Source organism: Oncorhynchus keta, unplaced genomic scaffold (assembly GCF_023373465.1).
Source record: "Oncorhynchus keta strain PuntledgeMale-10-30-2019 unplaced genomic scaffold, Oket_V2 Un_contig_20664_pilon_pilon, whole genome shotgun sequence".
NCBI lineage: Eukaryota > Metazoa > Chordata > Actinopteri > Salmoniformes > Salmonidae > Oncorhynchus > Oncorhynchus keta.
In genome coordinates, this window is record NW_026282129.1 from 1 (window position 1) to 22,627 (window position 22,627).

Sequence of the window (22,627 nt, forward strand, 5' to 3'; positions counted from 1 at the left end):
AACATGAGGCTGTAGCCAATACCCAGATCAGCATCTGGTTGGACATGATGCTGTAGCCAATACCCAGATCAGCATCGGGTTGGACATGATGCTGTAGCCAATACCCAGATCAGCATCTGGTTGGACATGAGGCTGTAGCCAATACCCAGATCAGCATCTGGTTGGACATGAGGCTGTAGCCAATACCCAGATCAGCATCGGGTTGGACATGATGCTGTAGCCAATACCCAAATCAGCATCGGGTTGGACATGATGCTGTAGCCAATACCCAGATCAGCATCTGGTTGGACATGAGGCTGTAGCCAATACCCAGATCAGCATCTGGTTGGACATGAGGCTGTAGCCAATACCCAGATCAGCATCTGGTTGGACATGAGGTTGTCAGCATCTGGTTGGACATGATGCTGTAGCCAATACCCAGATCAGCATCTGGTTGGACATGAGGCTGTCAGCATCTGGTTGGACATGAGGCTGTAGCCAATACCTAGATCAGCATCGGGTTGGACATGAGGCTGTAGCCAATACCCAGATCAGCATCTGGTTGGACATGAGGCTGTAGCCAATACCCAGATCAGCATCGGGTTGGACATGAGGCTGTAGCCAATACCCAGATCAGCATCGGGTTGGACATGAGGCTGTAGCCAATACCCAGATCAGCATCTGGTTGGACATGAGGCTGTAGCCAATACCCAGATCAGCATCGGGTTGGACATGAGGCTGTAGCCAATACCCAGATCAGCATCTGGTTGGACATGAGGCTGTCAGCATCTGGTTGGACATGAGGCTGTCAGCATCGGATTGGACATGAGGCTGTAGCCAATACCCAGATCAGCATCTGGTTGGACATGAGGCTGTCAGCATCGGGTTGGACATGATGCTGTAGCCAATACCCAGATCAGCATCGGGTTGGACATGAGGCTGTCAGCATCGGGTTGGACATGATGCTGTAGCCAATACCCAGATCAGCATCTGGTTGGACATGATGCTGTAGCCAATACCCAGATCAGCATCGGGTTGGACATGAGGCTGTAGCCAATACCCAGATCAGCATCGGGTTGGACATGAGGCTGTAGCCAATACCCAGATCAGCATCGGGTTGGACATGATGCTGTAGCCAATACCCAGATCAGCATCTGGTTGGACATGAGGCTGTCAGCATCTGGTTGGACATGATGCTGTAGCCAATACCCAGATCAGCATCGGGTTGGACATGAGGTTGTCAGCATCTGGTTGGACATGATGCTGTAGCCAATACCCAGATCAGCATCTGGTTGGACATGAGGCTGTAGCCAATACCCAGATCAGCATCTGGTTGGACATGAGGCTGTCAGCATCTGGTTGGACATGATGCTGTAGCCAATACCCAGATCAGCATCTGGTTGGACATGAGGCTGTAGCCAATACCCAGATCAGCATCTGGTTGGACATGAGGCTGTAGCCAATACCCAGATCAGCATCGGGTTGGACATGAGGCTGTAGCCAATACCCAGATCAGCATCGGGTTGGACATGAGGCTGTAGCCAATACCCAGATCAGCATCTGGTTGGACATGAGGCTGTAGCCAATACCCAGATCAGCATCGGGTTGGACATGAGGCTGTCAGCATCGGGTTGGACATGAGGCTGTAGCCAATACCCAGATCAGCATCGGGTTGGACATGAGGCTGTCAGCATCGGGTTGGACATGAGGCTGTAGCCAATACCCAGATCAGCATCGGGTTGGACATGAGGCTGTAGCCAATACCCAGATCAGCATCGGGTTGGACATGAGGCTGTAGCCAATACCCAGATCAGCATCTGGTTGGACATGAGGCTGTAGCCAATACCCAGATCAGCATCTGGTTGGACATGAGGCTGTAGCCAATACCCAGATCAGCATCTGGTTGGACATGAGGCTGTCAGCATCTGGTTGGACATGAGGCTGTAGCCAATACCCAGATCAGCATCGGGTTGGACATGAGGCTGTAGCCAATACCCAGATCAGCATCGGGTTGGACATGATGCTGTAGCCAATACCCAGATCAGCATCGGGTTGGACATGAGGCTGTCAGCATCTGGTTGGACATGAGGCTGTAGCCAATACCCAGATCAGCATCGGGTTGGACATGAGGCTGTAGCCAATACCCAGATCAGCATCTGGTTGGACATGAGGCTGTAGCCAATACCCAGATCAGCATCGGGTTGGACATGAGGCTGTCAGCATCGGGTTGGACATGAGGCTGTAGCCAATACCCAGATCAGCATCTGGTTGGACATGAGGCTGTAGCCAATACCCAGATCAGCATCTGGTTGGACATGAGACTGTAGCCAATACCCAGATCAGCATCGGGTTGGACATGAGGCTGTAGCCAATACCCAGATCAGCATCTGGTTGGACACGAGGCTGTAGCCAATACCCAGATCAGCATCTGGTTGGACATGAGGCTGTAGCCAATACCCAGATCAGCATCTGGTTGGACATGAGGCTGTCAGCATCGGGTTGGACATGATGCTGTAGCCAATACCCAGATCAGCATCTGGTTGGACATGAGGCTGTAGCCAATACCCAGATCAGCATCTGGTTGGACATGAGGCTGTAGCCAATACCCAGATCAGCATCTGGTTGGACATGAGGCTGTCAGCATCGGGTTGGACATGATGCTGTAGCCAATACCCAGATCACCTTCACATGTAGGCTTTTTAAATGTTTTAATTTAATGTAAGATGGAAAAATAGATTTAGAATATTATTCCAATGTAGGCCTCTCTGATCCAATTCTGATCGCAGTAATTATTTATTTTTGATGTTGTGATATTTATGTGATTTTAAAAAATAATAAATTTACTTGGCCAACTTCCTGTCCTGGACAATAGGGGACAGTGTTTTTAATGTGGATCCCTGATGTGTTCTCTAGGTCTGGGATATAGAGTCTCAGGTCCGGACCCTAACGGGTCATGTGGGGACAGTGTTTTTAATGTGGATCTCTGATGTGTTCTCTAGGTCTGGGATATCGAGTCCAAGGAGCAGGTCCGGACCCTAACGGGTCATGTGGGGACAGTGTACGCTCTAGCAGTCATCTCTACACCAGACCAGACCAAGGTGTTCAGCGCCTCCTATGACCGCTCACTCAGGGTAAGTCTGTCTCTTACCGTCTGTCTCTTACCGTCTGTCTCTCTTACCGTCTGTCTCTCTTACCGTCTGTCTCTCTTACCGTCTGTCTCTCTTACCGTCTGTCTCTCTTACCGTCTGTCTCTCTTAGCGTATGTCTCTCTTAGCGTCTGTCTCTCTTAGCGTCTGTCTCTCTTGGCGTCTGTCTCTCTTGGCGTCTGTCTCTCTTAGCGTCTGTCTCTCTTAGCGTCTGTCTCTCTTAGCGTCTGTCTCTCTTAGCGTCTGTCTCTCTTAGCGTCTGTCTCTCTTAGCGTCTGTCTCTCTTAGCGTATGTCTCTCTGAGCGTATGTCTCTCTTAGCGTCTGTCTCTCTGGCCGTCTGTCTCTCTGGCCGTCTGTCTCTCTGAGCGTCTGTCTCTCTGAGCGTCTGTCTCTCTGAGCGTCTGTCTCTCTGAGCGTCTGTCTCTCTGGCCGTCTGTCTCTCTGGCCGTCTGTCTCTCTGAGCGTCTGTCTCTCTGAGCGTCTGTCTCTCTGAGCGTCTGTCTCTCTGAGCGTCTGTCTCTCTGGCCGTCTGTCTCTCTTAGCGTCTGTCTCTCTGAGCGTCTGTCTCTCTGAGCGTCTGTCTCTCTGACCGTCTGCCTTTCTGAGCCTCTGTCTCTCTGAGCCTCTGTCTCTCTGAGCGTCTGTCTCTCTGACCGTCTGTCTCTCTGACCGTCTGTCTCTCTGAGCGTCTGTCTCTCTGAGCGTCTGTCTCTCTGAGCGTCTGTCTCTCTGACCGTCTGCCTTTCTGAACCTCTGTCTCTCTGAGCGTCTGTCTCTCTGACCGTCTGTCTCTCTGACCGTCTGTCTCTCTGAGCGTCTGTCTCTCTGAGCGTCTGTCTCTCTGAGCGTCTGTCTCTCTGGCCGTCTGTCTCTCTGAGCGTCTGTCTCTCTGAGCCTCTGTCTCTCTGAGCGTCTGTCTCTCTGAGCGTCTGTCTCTCTGAGCGTCTGTCTCTCTGAGCGTCTGTCTCTCTGAGCGTCTGTCTGTCTCTCTGACCGTCTGCCTTTCTGAGCCTCTGTCTCTCTGAGCCTCTGTCTCTCTGAGCGTCTGTCTCTCTGAGCGTCTGTCTCTCTGAGCGTCTGTCTCTCTGAGCGTCTGTCTCTCTGAGCGTCTGTCTCTCTGAGCGTCTGTCTCTCTGACCGTCTGCCTTTCTGAACCTCTGTCTCTCTGAGCCTCTGTCTCTCTGAGCGTCTGTCTGTCTGTCTGTCTCTCTGAGCGTCTGTCTGTCTCTCTGAGCGTCTGTCTGTCTCTCTGAGCGTCTGTCTCTCTGAGCGTCTGTCTCTCTGAGCGTCTGTCTCTCTGAGCGTCTGTCTCTCTGAGCGTCTGTCTCTCTCAGCGTCTGTCTCTCTGAGCGTCTGTCTCTCTGAGCGTCTGTCTGTCTCTCTGAGCGTCTGTCTGTCTCTCTGAGCGTCTGTCTGTCTCTCTGAGCGTCTGTCTGTCTCTCTGTCTCTCTGAGCCTCTGTCTCTCTGACCGTCTGTCTCTCTGAGCGTCTGTCTCTCTGAGCGTCTGTCTCTCTGAGCGTCTGTCTCTCTGAGCGTCTGTCTCTCTGAGCGTCTGTCTCTCTGAGCGTCTGTCTCTCTGGCCGTCTGTCTCTCTGAGCGTCTGTCTCTCTGGCCGTCTGTCTCTCTGAGCGTCTGTCTCTCTGAGCGTCTGTCTCTCTGACCGTCTGCCTCTCTGAGCCTCTGTCTCTCTGAGCCTCTGTCTCTCTGAGCGTCTGTCTCTCTGAGCGTCTGTCTCTCTGAGCGTCTGTCTCTCTGAGCGTCTGTCTCTCTGAGCGTCTGTCTCTCTTAGCGTCTCTCTGAGCGTCTGTCTCTCTGAGCGTCTGTCTCTCTGAGCGTCTGTCTCTCTGAGCGTCTGTCTCTCTGACCGTCTGTCTCTCTGGCCGTCTGTCTCTCTGGCCGTCTGTCTCTCTGGCCGTCTGTCTCTCTGGCCGTCTGTCTCTCTGGCCGTCTGTCTCTCTGGCCGTCTGTCTCTCTGGCCGTCTGTCTCTCTGGCCGTCTGTCTCTCTGGCCGTCTGTCTCTCTGGCCGTCTGTCTCTCTGCCGTCTGTCTCTCTGAGCGTCTGTCTCTCTGAGCGTCTGTCTCTCTGAGCGTCTGTCTCTCTGAGCGTCTGTCTCTCTGAGCGTCTGTCTCTCTGAGCGTCTGTCTCTCTGGCCGTCTGTCTCTCTGACCGTCTGTCTCTCTGACCGTCTGCCTTTCTGAGCCTCTGCTTCTCTGAGCCTCTGTCTCTCTGAGCCTCTGTCTCTCTGACCGTCTGTCTCTCTGAGCCTCTGTCTCTCTGAGCCTCTGTCTCTCTGAGCCTCTGTCTCTCTGAGCGTCTGTCTCTCTGAGCGTCTGTCTCTCTGAGCGTCTGTCTCTCTGGCCGTCTGTCTCTCTGAGCGTCTGTCTCTCTGAGCGTCTGTCTCTCTGAGCGTCTGTCTCTCTGAGCGTCTGTCTCTCTGAGCGTCTGTCTCTCTGAGCGTCTGTCTCTCTTAGCGTCTGTCTCTCTGAGCGTCTGTCTCTCTGAGCGTCTGTCTCTCTGAGCGTCTGTCTCTCTCTCTGAGCGTCTGTCTCTCTCTCTGAGCGTCTGTCTCTCTCTGAGCGTCTGTCTCTCTCTCTGAGCGTCTGTCTCTCTCTCTGAGCGTCTGTCTCTCTCTCTGAGCGTCTGTCTCTCTCTCTGAGCGTCTCTCTCTCTCTCTGAGCGTCTCTCTCTCTCTCTGAGCGTCTCTCTCTCTCTCTGAGCGTCTGTCTCTCTCTCTGAGCGTCTGTCTCCTCTGAGCGTCTGTCTCTCTCTCTGAGCGTCTGTCTCTCTGGCCGTCTGTCTCTCTGGCCGTCTGTCTCTCTGGCCGTCTGTCTCTCTGAGCGTCTGTCTCTCTGAGCGTCTGTCTCTCTGAGCGTCTGTCTCTCTGAGCGTCTGTCTCTCTGGGCGTCTGTCTCTCTGAGCGTCTGTCTCTCTGAGCGTCTGTCTCTCTGGGCGTCTGTCTCTCTGGGCGTCTGTCTCTCTGGGCGTCTGTCTCTCTGGGCGTCTGTCTCTCTGAGCGTCTGTCTCTCTGGGCGTCTGTCTCTCTGAGCGTCTGTCTCTCTGAGCGTCTGTCTCTCTGACCGTCTGTCTCTCTGACCGTCTGTCTCTCTGACCGTCTGTCTCTCTGAGCGTCTGTCTCTCTGAGCGTCTGTCTCTCTGAGCGTCTGTCTCTCTGAGCGTCTGTCTCTCTGAGCGTCTGTCTCTCTGAGCGTCTGTCTCTCTGAGCGTCTGTCTCTCTGAGCGTCTGTCTCTCTGAGCGTCTGTCTCTCTGAGCGTCTGTCTCTCTGAGCGTCTGTCTCTCTGAGCGTCTGTCTCTCTGAGCGTCTGTCTCTCTGAGCGTCTGTCTCTCTGACCGTCTGTCTCTCTGACCGTCTGTCTCTCTGACCGTCTGTCTCTCTGACCGTCTGTCTCTCTGACCGTCTGTCTCTCTGACCGTCTGTCTCTCTGAGCGTCTGTCTCTCTTAGCGTCTGTCTCTTTACCGTCTGTCTCTTTACCGTCTGTCTCTTTACCGTCTGTCTCTTTACCGTCTGTCTCTCTTACCGTCTGTCTCTCTTACCGTCTGTCTCTCTTACCGTCTGTCTCTCTTACCGTCTGTCTCTCTTAGCGTCTGTCTCTCTTAGCGTCTGTCTCTCTTAGCGTCTGTCTCTCTTACCGTCTGTCTCTCTTAGCGTCTGTCTCTCTTACCGTCTGTCTCTCTTAGCGTCTGTCTCTCTTAGCGTCTGTCTCTCTTAGCGTCTGTCTCTCTTAGCGTCTGTCTCTCTTAGCGTCTGTCTCTCTTAGCGTCTGTCTCTCTACCGTCTGTCTCTTTACCGTCTGTCTCTTTACCGTCTGTCTCTTTACCGTCTGTCTCTTTACCGTCTGTCTCTCTTAGCGTCTGTCTCTCTTAGCGTCTGTCTCTTTACCGTCTGTCTCTTTACCGTCTGTCTCTTTACCGTCTGTCTCTTTACCGTCTGTCTCTTTACCGTCTGTCTCTTTACCGTCTGTCTCTTTACCGTCTGTCTCTCTTAGCGTCTGTCTCTTTACCGTCTGTCTCTTTACCGTCTGTCTCTTTACCTTCTGTCTACCATCTATCTGACCTGTCTGTCCACCATCTATCTGACCTGTCTGTCTGACCATGTATCTGACCTGTCTGTCTGACCATGTATCTGACCTGTCTGTCTGACCATCTATCTTACCTGTCTGTCTGACCATCTATCTTACCTGTCTGTCTGACCATGTATCTGACCTGTCTGTCTGTCCACCATCTATCTGACCTGTCTGTCTGACCATGTATCTGACCTGTCTGTCTGACCATGTATCTGACCTGTCTGTCTGACCATGTATCTGACCTGTCTGTCTGTCCACCATCTATCTGACCTGTCTGTCTGTCCACCATCTATCTGACCTGTCTGTCTGACCATGTATCTGACCTGTCTGTCTGACCATGTATCTGACCTGTCTGTCTGACCATGTATCTGACCTGTCTGTCTGACCATGTATCTGACCTGTCTGTATGACCATCTTTCTGACCTGTCTGTCTGTCCACCATCTTTCTGACCTGTCTGTCTGTCCACCATCTATCTGACCTGTCTGTCTGTCCACCATCTATCTGACCTGTCTGTCTGTCCACCATCTATCTGACCTGTCTGTCTGTCCACCATCTATCTGACCTGTCTGTCTGTCCACCATCTATCTGACCTGTCTGTCTGTCCACCATGTATCTGACCTGTCTGTCCACCATCTATCTGACCTGTCTGTCTGACCATCTATCTGACCTGTCTGTCTGACCATCTATCTGACCTGTCTGTCTGACCATCTATCTTACCTGTCTGTCTGACCATCTATCTTACCTGTCTGTCTGACCATGTATCTGACCTGTCTGTATGACCTGTCTGTGTTTGTAGGTGTGTGTGTATTAAGAAGTAATTTTGTCAACACTCTGACTAAATGAGAGGTGCAAATGGCTAGAAGAAGATGTCCGTGATGTTGAAAGAGGGGTCTGAAAGGAGCATGGGGCTCTGTGTCATCAGGTCTCAACCCAATTCAGGAGCGATGCCTGAGACAGAAGGGTCTGAAAGGAGCATGGGGCTCTGTGTCATCAGGTCTCAACCCAATTCAGGAGCGGTGCCCGAGACAGTGTTTTCCACCTCCATCAACAAAACACCAAATGATGGAAGTCCCTTGTGGAAGAATGGTGTCACATCCCTCCAATAGACTTCCAGACACTTGTAGAATCTATGTCAAGGTGTATTGAAGCTGTTCTGGTTGGTGGTGGCCCAACACCCTATTAAAACACTATGTTGGTGTTTCCTTTATTCTGGCATTTACCAGGTGGCCCAACGCTTTTTATTAAAACACTATGTTGGTGTTTCCTTTATTCTGGCAGTTACCTGGTGGCCCAACACCTTATTAAAACACTATGTTGGTGTTTCCTTTATTCTGGCAGTTACCTGGTGGCCCAACACCTTATTAAAACACTGTTGGTGTTTCCTTTATTCTGGCAGTTACCTGGTGGCCCAACGCCCTATTAAAACACTGTTGGTGTTTCCTTTATTCTGGCAGTTACCTGGTGGCCCAACGCCCTATTAAAACACTGTTGGTGTTTCCTTTATTCTGGCAGTTACCTGGTGACCCAGCACCTTATTAAAACACTGTTGGTGTTTCCTTTATTCTGGCAGTTACCTGGTGGCCCAACGCCCTATTAAAACACTATGTTGGTGTTTCCTTTATTCTGGCAGTTACCTGGTGACCCAGCACCTTATTAAAACACTGTTGGTGTTTCCTTTATTCTGGCAGTTACCTGGTGGCCCAAACCCTTATTAAAACACTATGTTGGTGTTTCCTTTATTCTGGCAGTTAACTGGTGGCCCAACCCCTTATTAAAACACTATGTTGGTGTTTCCTTTATTCTGGCAGTTACCTGGTGGCCCAACCCCTTATTAAAACACTGTTGGTGTTTCCTTTATTCTGGCAGTTACCTGGTGAACCAACACCTTATTAAGACACTATGTTGGTGTTTCCTTTATTCTGGCAGTTACCTGGTGAACCAACACCTTATTAAGACACTATGTTGGTGTTTCCTTTATTCTGGCAGTTACCTGGTGGCCCAACACCTTATTAAAACACTATGTTGGCGTTTCCTTTATTCTGGCAGTTACCTGGTGGCCCAACACCTTATTAAAACACTATGTTGGCGTTTCCTTTATTCTGGCAGTTACCTGTAATAATCAACTGTGTGTGTTATTTTAAAGTAACCCAGCCTGTGTTTGTCAACAGGTGTGGAGCATGGACAACATGATCTGTACCCAGACCCTCCTCAGACACCAGGGGAGTGTAACCGCCCTGGCCGTCAGCAGGGGGCGCCTGTTCTCTGGAGCTGTGGACAGCACCGTCAAGGTACGCTCTACAGTCTATCAGTTAACCCTCTACAGTCTATCAGTTAACCCTCTACAGTCTATCAGTTAACCCTCTACAGTCTATCAGTTAACCCTCTACAGTCTATCAGTTAACCCTCTACAGTCTATCAGTTAACCCTCTACAGTCTATCAGTTAACCCTCTACAGTCTATCAGTTAACCCTCTACAGTCTATCAGTTAACCCTCTACAGTCTATCAGTTAACCCTCTACAGTCTATCAGTTAACCCTCTACAGTCTATCAGTTAACCCTCTACAGTCTATCAGTTAACCCTCTACAGTCTATCAGTTAACCAAATCAAATCAAATCAAATCAAATTTATTTATATAGCCCTTCGTACATCAGCTGATATCTCAAAGTGCTGTACAGAAACCCAGCCTAAAACCCCAAACAGCAAACAATGCAGGTGTAAAAGCACGGTGGCTAGGAAAAACTCCCTAGAAAGGCCAAAACCTAGGAAGAAACCTAGAGAGGAACCGGGCTATGTGGGGTGGCCAGTCCTCTTCTGGCTGTGCCGGGTAGAGATTATAACAGAACATGACCAAGATGTTCAAATGTTCATAAATGACCAGCATGGTCAAATAATAATAAGGCAGAACAGTTGAAACTGGAGCAGCAGCACAGTCAGGTGGACTGGGGACAGCAAGGAGCCATCATGTCAGGTAGTCCTGGGGCACTGTCCTAGGGCTCAGGTCCTCCGAGAGAGAGAAAGAAAGAGAGAATTAGAGAGAGCATATGTGGGGTGGCCAGTCCTCTTTTGGCTGTGCCGGGTGGAGATTATAACAGAACGTGGCCAAGATGTTCAAATGTTCATAAATGACCAGCATGGTTGAATAATAGTAAGGCAGAACAGTTGAAACTGGAGCAGGAGCATAACCCCCTACAGTCTATCAGTTAACCGACCCTCTACAGTCTATCAGTTATAACCCTCTACAGTCTATCAGTTATAACCCTCTACAGTCTATCAGTTATAACCCTCTACAGTCTATCAGTTAACCCTCTACAGTCTATCAGTTAACCCTCTACAGTCTATCAGTTAACCCTCTACAGTCTATCAGTTATAACCCTCTACAGTCTATCAGTTATAACCCTCTACAGTCTATCAGTTATAACCCTCTACAGTCTATCAGTTAACCGACCCTCTACAGTCTATCAGTTAACCGACCCTCTACAGTCTATCAGTTAACCCCCTACAGTCTATCAGTTAACCGACCCTCTACAGTCTATCAGTTAACCCTCTACAGTCTATCAGTTAACCCTCTACAGTCTATCAGTTATAACCCTCTACAGTCTATCAGTTATAACCCTCTACAGTCTATCAGTTAACCGACCCTCTACAGTCTATCAGTTATAACCCTCTACAGTCTATCAGTTAACCCTCTACAGTCTATCAGTTATAACCCCCTACAGTCTATCAGTTAACCGACCCTCTACAGTCTATCAGTTAACCGACCCTCTACAGTCTATCAGTTAACCGACCCTCTACAGTCTATCAGTTATAACCCTCTACAGTCTATCAGTTATAACCCTCTACAGTCTATCAGTTATAACCCTCTACAGTCTATCAGTTATAACCCTCTACAGTCTATCAGTTATAACCCTCTACAGTCTATCAGTTATAACCCTCTACAGTCTATCAGTTATAACCCCCTACAGTCTATCAGTTAACCGACCCTCTACAGTCTATCAGTTAACCGACCCTCTACAGTCTATCAGTTAACCGACCCTCTACAGTCTATCAGTTAACCGACCCTCTACAGTCTATCAGTTAACCGACCCTCTACAGTCTATCAGTTAACCCCCTACAGTCTATCAGTTAACCGACCCTCTCCAGTCTATCAGTTATAACCCTCTACAGTCTATCAGTTATAACCCCCTACAGTCTATCAGTTAACCGACCCTCTACAGTCTATCAGTTAACCCTCTACAGTCTATCAGTTAACCGACCCTCTACAGTCTATCAGTTAACCGACCCTCTACAGTCTATCAGTTAACCCCCTACAGTCTATCAGTTATAACCCTCTACAGTCTATCAGTTAACCGACCCTCTACAGTCTATCAGTTAACCGACCCTCTACAGTCTATCAGTTAACCGACCCTCTACAGTCTATCAGTTAACCGACCCTCTACAGTCTATCAGTTAACCGACCCTCTACAGTCTATCAGTTAACCCTCTACAGTCTATCAGTTATAACCCTCTACAGTCTATCAGTTAACCGACCCTCTACAGTCTATCAGTTAACCCTCTACAGTCTATCAGTTAACCAACCCTCTACAGTCTATCAGTTAACCGACCCTCTACTAAAGATAACATATGGAATGGTTTTAAGAAGGTCATTCCGTGGTTCGTTTAGCTATTTGATTTAGAATTTTTAAGGTATCAAAACAGTTTTTAAATGCTGTGATGAAACATTGAATTTAGCATTACTGCTATGAGCCCGTACGAAAGCATTTAAAATAAGATTTCACGACATGGAACAACGGCTCGTCCCAAAATAAATGTAAAGGAAGTTTGTCCTATGTCTGAGCGAGAGAAGAAAGATCAGCTTTTAGCCCTGCCCATTCAGCATCATTCACACCCTCTTCAGCTTTTAGCCCCGCCCATTCAGTACCGCTCACACCCTCTTTAAGCCTTTAGCCCCGCCCATTCTGCATCGTTCACACCCTCTTCAGCTTTTAGCCCCGCCCATTCAGCATCATTCACACCCTCTTCAGCTTTTAGCCCCGCCCATTCAGCATCGTTCACACCCTCTTCAGCTTTTAGCCCTGCCCATTCAGCATCGTTCACACCCTCTTCAGCTTTTAGCCCCGCCCATTCAGCATCGTTCACACCCTCTTCAGCTTTTAGCCCTGCCCATTCAGCATCGTTCACACCCTCTTTAAGCATTTAGCCCCGCCCATTCAGCATCGTTCACACCCTCTTTAAGCCTTTAGCCCCGCCCATTCAGCATCGTTCACACCCTCTTTAAGCCTTTAGCCCCGCCCATTCAGCATCGTTCACACCCTTTTCAGCTTTTAGCCCCGCCCATTCAGTACCGCTCACACCCTCTTTAAGCCTTTAGCCCCGCCCATTCAGCATCGTTCACACCCTTTTCAGCTTTTAGCCCCGCCCATTCAGTACCGCTCACACCCTCTTTAAGCCTTTAGCCCCGCCCATTCAGCATCGTTCACACCCTCTTTAAGCATTTAGCCCCGCCCATTCAGCATCATTCACACCCTCTTCAGCTTTTAGCCCCGCCCATTCAGTACCGCTCACACCCTCTTTAAGCCTTTAGCCCCGCCCATTCAGCATCGTTCACACCCTCTTTAAGCATTTAGCCCCGCCCATTCAGCATCATTCACACCCTCTTCAGCTTTTAGCCCCGCCCATTCAGTACCGCTCACACCCTCTTTAAGCCTTTAGCCCCGCCCATTCAGCATCGTTCACACCCTCTTTAAGCATTTAGCCCCGCCCATTCAGCATCATTCACACCCTCTTCAGCTTTTAGCCCCGCCCATTCAGTACCGCTCACACCCTCTTCAGCATTTAGCCCTGCCCATTCAGCATCGTTCACACCCTCTTCAGCTTTTAGCCCCGCCCATCTCATTTCTCTCTCGGAGCGCACACCTGACGCTCAGGGCCAATGATTTGTTTACCTCGGAATAACATGAACGCAGCCAAACCAGCCCTGCTGGCAACAATTTCATTACGCTTTTTAGCCAACGTTGACTGACACCAGCCATACTTTAGCTTAAGACATGCTAGCTCGGTAAACAGTGTTTTAAGATCACAAAACAGCACCTAACGTTAGCTAGTTAAACAACAATGAACAAAGTGCCAACAATGTCAGTGCTGGCAGCTAAGCAACCAGCTTCAATGTTAGCTAGCTAGCTAACAGTATACTTTAGCTTAAGACATATAGCTAGCTAGCTAACAGTACACTTTATCTTAAAACATATAGCTAGCTAGCTCGCTAACAGTATACTTTAGCTTAAGACATATAACTAGCTAGCTAGCTAGCTAGCTAACAGTATACTTTATCTTAAGACATATAGCTAGCTAGCTAACAGTACACTTTAGCTTGAAATGAAGCTACTTTCTGTCAAAATGAGAAAAAGTGTAATATCTGAAAACGTAGCAAGGCATCTATCTCCCTGTTGCGGATGCCATGCCACTGTTGTCCTTAGTTTGAAGATATAATCCAGAGACAGGTGTTTAATTAATCTCTTTAGCTAGCAGACTCTAATTCCACTGATCTTTGTCTCACTCTATGACTCTCTCTACCCCTCTCTCTCTCTGACTCTCTCTACCCCTCTCTCTATGACTCTCTCTACCCCTCTCTCTCTGACTCTCTCTACCCCTCTCTCTCTATGACTCTCTCTACCCCTCTCTCTCTATGACTCTCTCTACCCCTCTCTCTCTCTGACTCTCTCTACCCCTCTCTCTCTCTGACTCTCTCTACCCCTCTCTCTATGACTCTCTCTACCCTTCTCTCTCTCTGACTCTCTCTACCCCTCTCTCTCTCTGACTCTCTCTACCCCTCTCTCTCTCTGACTCTCTCTACCCCTCTCTCTATGACTCTCTCTACCCTTCTCTCTCTATGACTCTCTCTACCCTTCTCTCTCTCTGACTCTCTCTACCCCTCTCTCTCTATGACTCTCTATCTACCCCTCTCTCTCTGACTCTCTCTACCCCTCTCTCTCTGACTCTCTCTACCCCTCTCTCTCTGACTCTCTCTACCCCTCTCTCTCTGACTCTCTCTACCCCTCTCTCTCTATGACTCTCTCTACCCCTCTCTCTCTATGACTCTCTCTACCCCTCTCTCTCTATGACTCTCTCTACCCTCTCTCTACCCCTCTCTCTCTATGACTCTCTCTACCCTCTCTCTACCCCTCTCTCTATGACTCTCTCTACCCCTCTCTCTCTATGACTCTCTCTACCCCTCTCTCTCTATGACTCTCTCTACCCCTCTCTCTCTATGACTCTCTCTACCCCTCTCTCTCTATGACTCTCTCTACCCCTCTCTCTCTATGACTCTCTCTACCCCTCTCTCTCTATGACTCTCTCTACCCCTCTCTCTCTGACTCTCTCTACCCCTCTCTCTCTATGACTCTCTACCTCTCTCTCTCTCTGACTCTCTACCCCTCTCTCTCTCTGACTCTCTCCACCCCTCTCTCTCTCTGACTCTCTCCCTCTCTCTCTCTCTGACTCTCTACCCCTCTCTCTCTCTGACTCTCTACCCCTCTCTCTCTCTGACTCTCTCTACCCCTCTCTCTCTCTGACTCTTTCCACCCCTCTCTCTCTCTGACTCTCTCTACCCCTCTCTCTCTGACTCTCTCTACCCCTCTCTCTCTCTGACTCTCTCTACCCCTCTCTCTCTATGACTCTCTCTACCCCTCTCTCTCTACCCCTCTCTCTATATATATCTCTATACACACTCTATATATATATATATGTGTGTGATCAGTATGGGGTAGTAATGTAGAAAGTGATCATGTCAATAAAGACATTTAACCCACACACACACACAGTGTTGTAACAATGTCTCTGTCTGTCTCTGTCTCTCTCTGTCTGTCTCTAGGTGTGGACATGTTAGAGGATGCTGATTGGTTTGAGAGGTTGCTGTCGAGGAGAGCAGCTGATTGGTTCCAACCTCAGTGGACCACCCTGTGTCAAACGGACCATATGAACTCTGACACACACACACACACACACACACACTGATTGGTTCATCATCCTTGAGGATCATGACTGTTTTTAATATCTCTACTATATGAACTTTAACCCCTGATGTGGGCAGGGTCAGAAGTGATCACGACCTTCGTGTCCTTAGCCCAGTGCATTATGGGTGGAGCTGCCATACCTTAGCTCTGCCCGCTGACGACACCAGCCCTCCCCTGATTGGGACAATTCCAGAACTGTGGACTGAAGACTTGTTAGCTCCCCAAGTTAATGCCTTGGCTTCAGTTCAGTCCCCCGGGGGACTGGACCGGTACTGACCCGGTGACCGGACCGTTACTGACCCGGGGGACTGGACCGTTACTGACCCGGGGGACTGACCCGGGGGACTGGACCGTTACTGACCCGGGGGACTGACCCGGGGGACTGGACCGTTACTGACCCGGGGGACTGGACCGTTACTGACCCGGGGACTGGACCGGTACTGACTGGACCGGTACTGACCCGGGGACTGGACCGTTACTGACCCGGGGGACTGACCCGGGGGACTGGACCGTTACTGACCCGGGGGACTGGACCGTTACTGACCCGGAGGACTGGACCGTTATTGACCCGGAGGGACTGGGCCGGTACTGACTGGACCGGTACTGACCCGGAGGACTGGACCGTTATTGACCCGGAGGGACTGGGCCGGTACTGACTGGACCGGTACTGACCCGGGGGGACTGGGCCGGTACTGACTGGACCGGTACTGACCCGGGGGGACTGGGCCGGTACTGACTGGACCGGTACTGACCCGGGGGGACTGGGCCAGTACTGACCCTGGGGGACTGGGCCGGTACTGACTGGACCGGTACTGACCCTGGGGGACTGGGCCAGTACTGACCCTGGGGGACTGGGCCGGTACTGACTGGACCGGTACTGACCCTGGGGGACTGGACCGTTACTGACTGGACCGGTACTGACTGGACCGGTACTGACTGGACCGGTACTGACCCTGGGGGACTGGACCGTTACTGACTGGACCGGTACTGACCCTGGGGGACTGGACCGGTACTGACTGGACAGGTACTGACCGGGGGACTGGACCGGTACTGACTGGACCGGTACTGACTGGACCGGTACTGACCCGGGGGACTGGGCCGGTACTGACTGGACCGGTACTGACTGGACCGGTACTGACTGGACCGGTACTGACCCGGGGGACTGGGCCGGTACTGACTGGACCGGTACTGACCCTGGGGGACTGGACCGTTACTGACTGGACCGGTACTGACCCTGGGGGACTGGACCGTTACTGACTGGACCGGTACTGACTGGGCCGGTACTGACTGGACCGGTACTGACCCTGGGGGACTGGACCGGTACTGACCCGGGGGACTGGACCGGTACTGACCCTGGGGGACTGGACCGTTACTGACTGGACCGGTACTGACCCTGGGGGACTGGACCGGTACTGACTGGACCGTTACTGACTGGACCGGTACTGACTGGACCGGTACTGACCCTGGGGGACTGGACCGTTACTGACTGGACAGGTACTGACCCTGGGGGACTGGACCGTTACTGACTGGACAGGTACTGACCCGGGGGGACTGGACCGTTACTGACTGGACCGGTACTGACCGGGGGACTGGACCGGTACTGACTGGACAGGTACTGACCCGGGGGACTGGACCGTTACTGACTGGACCGTTACTGACTGGACCGGTACTGACCCTGGGGGACTGGACCGGTACTGACTGGACAGGTACTGACCCGGGGGACTGGACCGTTACTGACTGGACCGGTACTGACTGGACCGGTACTGACCCGGGGGGACTGGACCGTTACTGACTGGACCGGTACTGACCCTGGGGGACTGGACCGGTACTGACTGGACCGGTACTGACTGGACCGGTACTGACCCTGGGGGACTGGACCGGTACTGACTGGACCGGTACTGACTGGACCGGTACTGACCCTGGGGGACTGGACCGGTACTGACTGGACCGGTACTGACTGGACCGGTACTGACTGGACCGGTACTGACCCGGGGGACTGGACCGGTACTGACTGGACCGTTACTGACCCTGGGCGGTACTGACTGGACCGGTACTGACCCGGGGGACTGGACCGTTACTGACTGGACCGGTACTGACCCGGGGGGACTGGACCGGTACTGACTGGACCGGTACTGACTGGACCGGTACTGACCCGGGGGACTGGACCGGTACTGACCCGGGGGGACTGGAAGCATATGGAACGGGGAGGGGCCTGCCTGAAGTTGTCAAATAGAAACTCTTGTTTTACGTCACAAAGTGTGACGTCGGTGTTTTAGATTGGATGGGCTCTGCTAGCAACAACTAGGCTGTGTTCTACTCTGCAGCTCTGCTAGCAACAACTAGGCTGTGTTCTACTCTGCAGCTCTGCTAGCAACAACTAGGCTGTGTTCTACTCTGCAGCTCTGCTAGCAACAACTAGGCTGTGTTCTACTCTGCAGCTCTGCTAGCAACAACTAGGCTGTGTTCTACTCTGCAGCTCTGCTAGCAACAACTAGGCTGTGTTCTACTCTGCAGCTCTGCTAGCAACAACTAGTCTGTGTTCTACTCTGCAGCTCTGCTAGCAACAACTAGGCTGTGTTCTACTCTGCAGCTCTGCTAGCAACAACTAGGCTGTGTTCTACTCTGCAGCTCTGCTAGCAACAACTAGTCTGTGTTCTACTCTGCAGCTCTGCTAGCAACAACTAGGCTGTGTTCTACTCTGCAGCTCTGCTAGCAACAACTAGGCTGTGTTCTACTCTGCAGCTCTGCTAGCAACAACTAGGCTGTGTTCTACTCTGCAGCTCTGCTAGCAACAACTAGGCTGTGTTCTACTCTGCAGCTCTGCTAGCAACAACTAGGCTGTGTTCTACTCTGCAGCTCTGCTAGCAACAACTAGGCTGTGTTCTACTCTGCAGCTCTGCTAGCAACAACTAGGCTGTGTTCTACTCTGCAGCTCTGCTAGCAACAACTAGGCTGTGTTCTACTCTGCAGCTCTGCTAGCAACAACTAGGCTGTGTTCTACTCTGCAGCTCTGCTAGCAACAACTAGGCTGTGTTCTACTCTGCAGCTCTGCTAGCAATAACTAGGCTGTGTTCTACTCTGCAGCTCTGCTAGCAACAACTAGGCTGTGTTCTACTCTGCAGCTCTGCTAGCAACAACTAGGCTGTGTTCTACTCTGCAGCTCTGCTAGCAACAACTAGGCTGTGTTCTACTCTGCAGCTCTGCTAGCAACAACTAGGCTGTGTTCTACTCTGCAGCTCTGTGTTTAGTGCCATGATGAGGAGGAGGATGATGATGATGATGATGGTGGTGTTGATGATGATGATGCCATGTAGGCTGTGTTCAGGACCACTACGCAGCTCTGTGTTTAGTGCCATGATGATGATGAGGAGGAGGATGATGATGATGATGCCATGTAGGCTGTGTTCAGGACCACTACGCAGCGAATGTGTCAACTGTTTGAAATGATCTGTACCATACTGAAATGTTTCCGTCATTAAGAAGACTGTGTGAATGTGAGAGATGCCTCCATTATCCCTGTTCTCTCTTGGTCTCCTCCCTCCCTGTCCGTCATTAAGAAGACTGTGTGAATGGGAGAGATGCCTCCATTATCCCTGTTCTCTCTTGGTCTCCTCCCTCCTCTGGTTCTCTCCTCCCTTCTCTGGTTCTCTCTTGGTCTCCTCCCTCCCTGTCCGTCATTAAGAAGACTGTGTGAATGTGAGAGATGCCTCCATTATCCCTGTTCTCTCTTGGTCTCCTCCCTCCTCTGGTTCTCTCCTCCCTCCTCTGGTTCTCTCTTGGTCTCCTCCCTCCCTGTCCGTCATTAAGAAGACTGTGTGAATGTGAGAGATGCCTCCATTATCCCTGTTCTCTCTTGGTCTCCTCCCTCCTCTGGTTCTCTCCTCCCTTCTCTGGTTCTCTCTTGGTCTCCTCCCTCCCTGTCCGTCATTAAGAAGACTGTGTGAATGTGAGAGATGCCTCCATTATCCCTGTTCTCTCTTGGTCTCCTCCCTCCTCTGGTTCTCTCCTCCCTCCTCTGGTTCTCTCTTGGTCTCCTCCCTCCCTGTCCGTCATTAAGAAGACTGTGTGAATGGGAGAGATGCCTCCATTATCCCTGTTCTCTCTTGGTCTCCTCCCTCCTCTGGTTCTCTCCTCCCTTCTCTGGTTCTCTCTCCCTGTCCCTTAAGAAGACTGTGGTCTCCTCCCTCCTCTGGTTCTCTCTGGTTCTCCCTCCTCTGGTTCTCTCCTCCCTCCTCTGGTTCTCTCCTCCCTCCTCTGGTTCTCTCCTCCCTCCTCTGGTTCTCTCCTCCCTCCTCTGGTTCTCTCTTTACTAACCGTGAAACATGAAGAGAACTGATCATGTGATCAGTCTGGGGGGGGTTAAATGTAGAAACTGATCACGTAAATGTTATCAGTCTGGGGGTTAAATGTAGAAACTGATCATGTAAATGTTATCAGTATGGGGGTAATGTAGAAACTAATCATGTGATCAGTCTGGGGGGTTAAATGTAGAAACTGATCATGTAAATGTTATCAGTATGGGGGGTAATGTAGAAACTAATCATGTGATCAGTCTGGGGGTAAATGTAGAAACTGATCATGTAAATGTTATCAGTATGGGGGTAATGTAGAAACTAATCATGTGATCAGTCTGGGGGGTAAATGTAGAAACTGATCATGTAAATGTTATCAGTATGGGGGGTAATGTAGAAACTAATCATGTGATCAGTCTGGGGGGTAAATGTAGAAACTGATCACGTAAATGTTATCAGCCTGGGGGGTAATGTAGTAATATATGTGATCAGTCTGGGGGGTAATGTAGAAATATATGTGATCAGTCTGGGGGTAATGTAGAAACCAATCATGTCCTTGTGTTACTAATTGATGTTATCAGCCTGGGGGTAATGTAGAAACCAATCATGTCCTTGTGTTACTAATTGATGTTATCAGCCTGGGTGGGGGGTAATGTAGAAACTGATCATGTCAATGTGATCAGCCTGGGGGGGGTAATGTAGAAATATATGTGATCAGTCTGGGGGTAATGTAGCAACTGATCATGTCAATGTGTTACTAATTGATGTTATCAGCCTGGGGGTAATGTAGAAACCAATCATGTCCTTGTGTTACTAATTGATGTTATCAGCCTGGGTGGGGGGTAATGTAGAAACTGATCATGTCAATGTGATCAGCCTGGGGGGGGTAATGTAGTAATATGTGATCAGCCTGGGGGGTAATGTAGTAATATGTGATCAGCCTGGGGGGTAATGTAGTAATATGTGATCAGCCTGGGGGGTAATGTAGTAATATGTGATCAGCCTGGGGGGTAATGTAGTAATATGTGATCAGCCTGGGGGTAATGTAGTAATATGTGATCAGCCTGGGGGGTAATGTAGAAACTGATCATGTCTTCTCTCTGATCCTAGATCTGTTAGATGTTCTGTTGTATACATGATGTACGCCTGATTTACCTGATCATTAAAATAGTGTACACTTTGAAGTGTGTGACTGATCCCTAATGTTACAATACTGTACACTTTGAAGTGTGTGACTGATCCCTAATGTTACAATACTGTACACTTTGAAGTGTGTGACTGATCCCTAATGTTACAATACTGTACACTTTGAAGTGTGTGACTGATCCCTAATGTTACAATACTGTACACTTTGAAGTGTGTGACTGATCCCTAATGTTACAATACTGTACACTTTGAAGTGTGTGACTGATCCCTAATGTTACAATACTGTACACTTTGAAGTGTGTGACTGATCCCTAATGTTAAAATAGTGTACACTTTGAAGTGTGTGACTGATCCCTAATGTTAAAATAGTGTACACTTTGAAGTGTGTGACTGATCCCTAATGTTACAATACTGTACACTTTGAAGTGTGTGACTGATCCCTAATGTTACAATACTGTACACTTTGAAGTGTGTGACTGATCCCTAATGTTACAATACTGTACACTTTGAAGTGTGTGACTGATCCCTAATGTTAAAATACTGTACACTTTGAAGTGTGTGACTGATCCCTAATGTTACAATACTGTACACTTTGAAGTGTGTGACTGATCCCTAATGTTACAATACTGTACACTTTGAAGTGTGTGACTGATCCCTAATGTTACAATACTGTACACTTTGAAGTGTGTGACTGATCCCTAATGTTACAATACTGTACACTTTGAAGTGTGTGACTGATCCCTAATGTTACAATACTGTACACTTTGAAGTGTGTGACTGATCCCTAATGTTAAAATACTGTACACTTTGAAGTGTGTGACTGATCCCTAATGTTACAATACTGTACACTTTGAAGTGTGTGACTGATCCCTAATGTTACAATACTGTACACTTTGAAGTGTGTGACTGATCCCTAATGTTACAATAGTGTACACTTTGAAGTGTGTGACTGATCCCTAATGTTACAATAGTGTACACTTTGAAGTGTGTGACTGATCCCTAATGTTACAATACTGTACACTTTGAAGTGTGTGACTGATCCCTAATGTTAAAATACTGTACACTTTGAAGTGTGTGACTGATCCCTAATGTTAAAATACTGTACACTTTGAAGTGTGTGACTGATCCCTAATGTTACAATACTGTACACTTTGAAGTGTGTGACTGATCCCTAATGTTACAATACTGTACACTTTGAAGTGTGTGACTGATCCCTAATGTTACAATAGTGTACACTTTGAAGTGTGTGACTGATCCCTAATGTTACAATAGTGTACACTTTGAAGTGTGTGACTGATCCCTAATGTTACAATACTGTACACTTTGAAGTGTGTGACTGATCCCTAATGTTACAATACTGTACACTTTGAAGTGTGTGACTGATCCCTAATGTTAAAATACTGTACACTTTGAAGTGTGTGACTGATCCCTAATGTTACAATACTGTACACTTTGAAGTGTGTGACTGATCCCTAATGTTACAATACTGTACACTTTGAAGTGTGTGACTGATCCCTAATGTTACAATACTGTACACTTTGAAGTGTGTGACTGATCCCTAATGTTACAATACTGTACACTTTGAAGTGTGTGACTGATCCCTAATGTTACAATACTGTACACTTTGAAGTGTGTGACTGATCCCTAATGTTACAATACTGTACACTTTGAAGTGTGTGACTGATCCCTAATGTTACAATACTGTACACTTTGAAGTGTGTGACTGATCCCTAATGTTACAATACTGTACACTTTGAAGTGTGTGACTGATCCCTAATGTTACAATACTGTACACTTTGAAGTGTGTGACTGATCCCTAATGTTAAAATAGTGTACACTTTGAAGTGTGTGACTGATCCCTAATGTTACAATACTGTACACTTTGAAGTGTGTGACTGATCCCTAATGTTACAATACTGTACACTTTGAAGTGTGTGACTGATCCCTAATGTTACAATACTGTAC

The 22,627-nt window shown here is 49.3% G+C and overlaps 3 long non-coding RNA genes across 15 annotated transcripts; 1 reads left to right on the forward strand and 2 right to left on the reverse strand.

Moving 5' to 3' along the window:
- The first annotated feature begins 52 nt into the window (after positions 1-52).
- On the forward strand, positions 53-15,663 carry LOC127920808 (uncharacterized). Of its 3 annotated transcripts, none has more exons than XR_008107471.1 (5): positions 53-377; positions 851-2,669; positions 2,979-3,110; positions 9,383-9,502; positions 15,083-15,663. It is a non-coding gene; the product is annotated as an uncharacterized LOC127920808 (long non-coding RNA). The 3 variants fall into 3 exon arrangements; XR_008107472.1 differs by having other exon boundaries at positions 60-377; positions 1,391-2,669; XR_008107473.1 differs by having other exon boundaries at positions 64-377; positions 1,622-2,669.
- On the reverse strand, positions 8,342-9,373 carry LOC127920811 (uncharacterized). 2 transcript variants are annotated; one of them, XR_008107485.1, is made up of 3 exons: positions 9,145-9,373; positions 8,731-8,788; positions 8,342-8,614 (listed from the first exon to the last, which is right to left on the reverse strand). It is a non-coding gene; the product is annotated as an uncharacterized LOC127920811 (long non-coding RNA). The 2 variants fall into 2 exon arrangements; XR_008107486.1 differs by lacking the exon at positions 8,731-8,788 and adding an exon at positions 8,849-8,906.
- A 178-nt stretch (positions 15,664-15,841) lies between the features above and the next one.
- LOC127920809 (uncharacterized) lies at positions 15,842-17,539 on the reverse strand. Of its 10 annotated transcripts, none has more exons than XR_008107479.1 (4): positions 17,377-17,539; positions 16,553-17,088; positions 16,379-16,458; positions 15,842-16,107 (listed from the first exon to the last, which is right to left on the reverse strand). It is a non-coding gene; the product is annotated as an uncharacterized LOC127920809 (long non-coding RNA). The 10 variants fall into 10 exon arrangements; XR_008107478.1 differs by having other exon boundaries at positions 15,842-16,002; positions 16,553-17,143; XR_008107476.1 differs by having other exon boundaries at positions 15,842-16,042; positions 16,553-17,143.
- Positions 17,540-22,627: the final 5,088 nt, after the last annotated feature.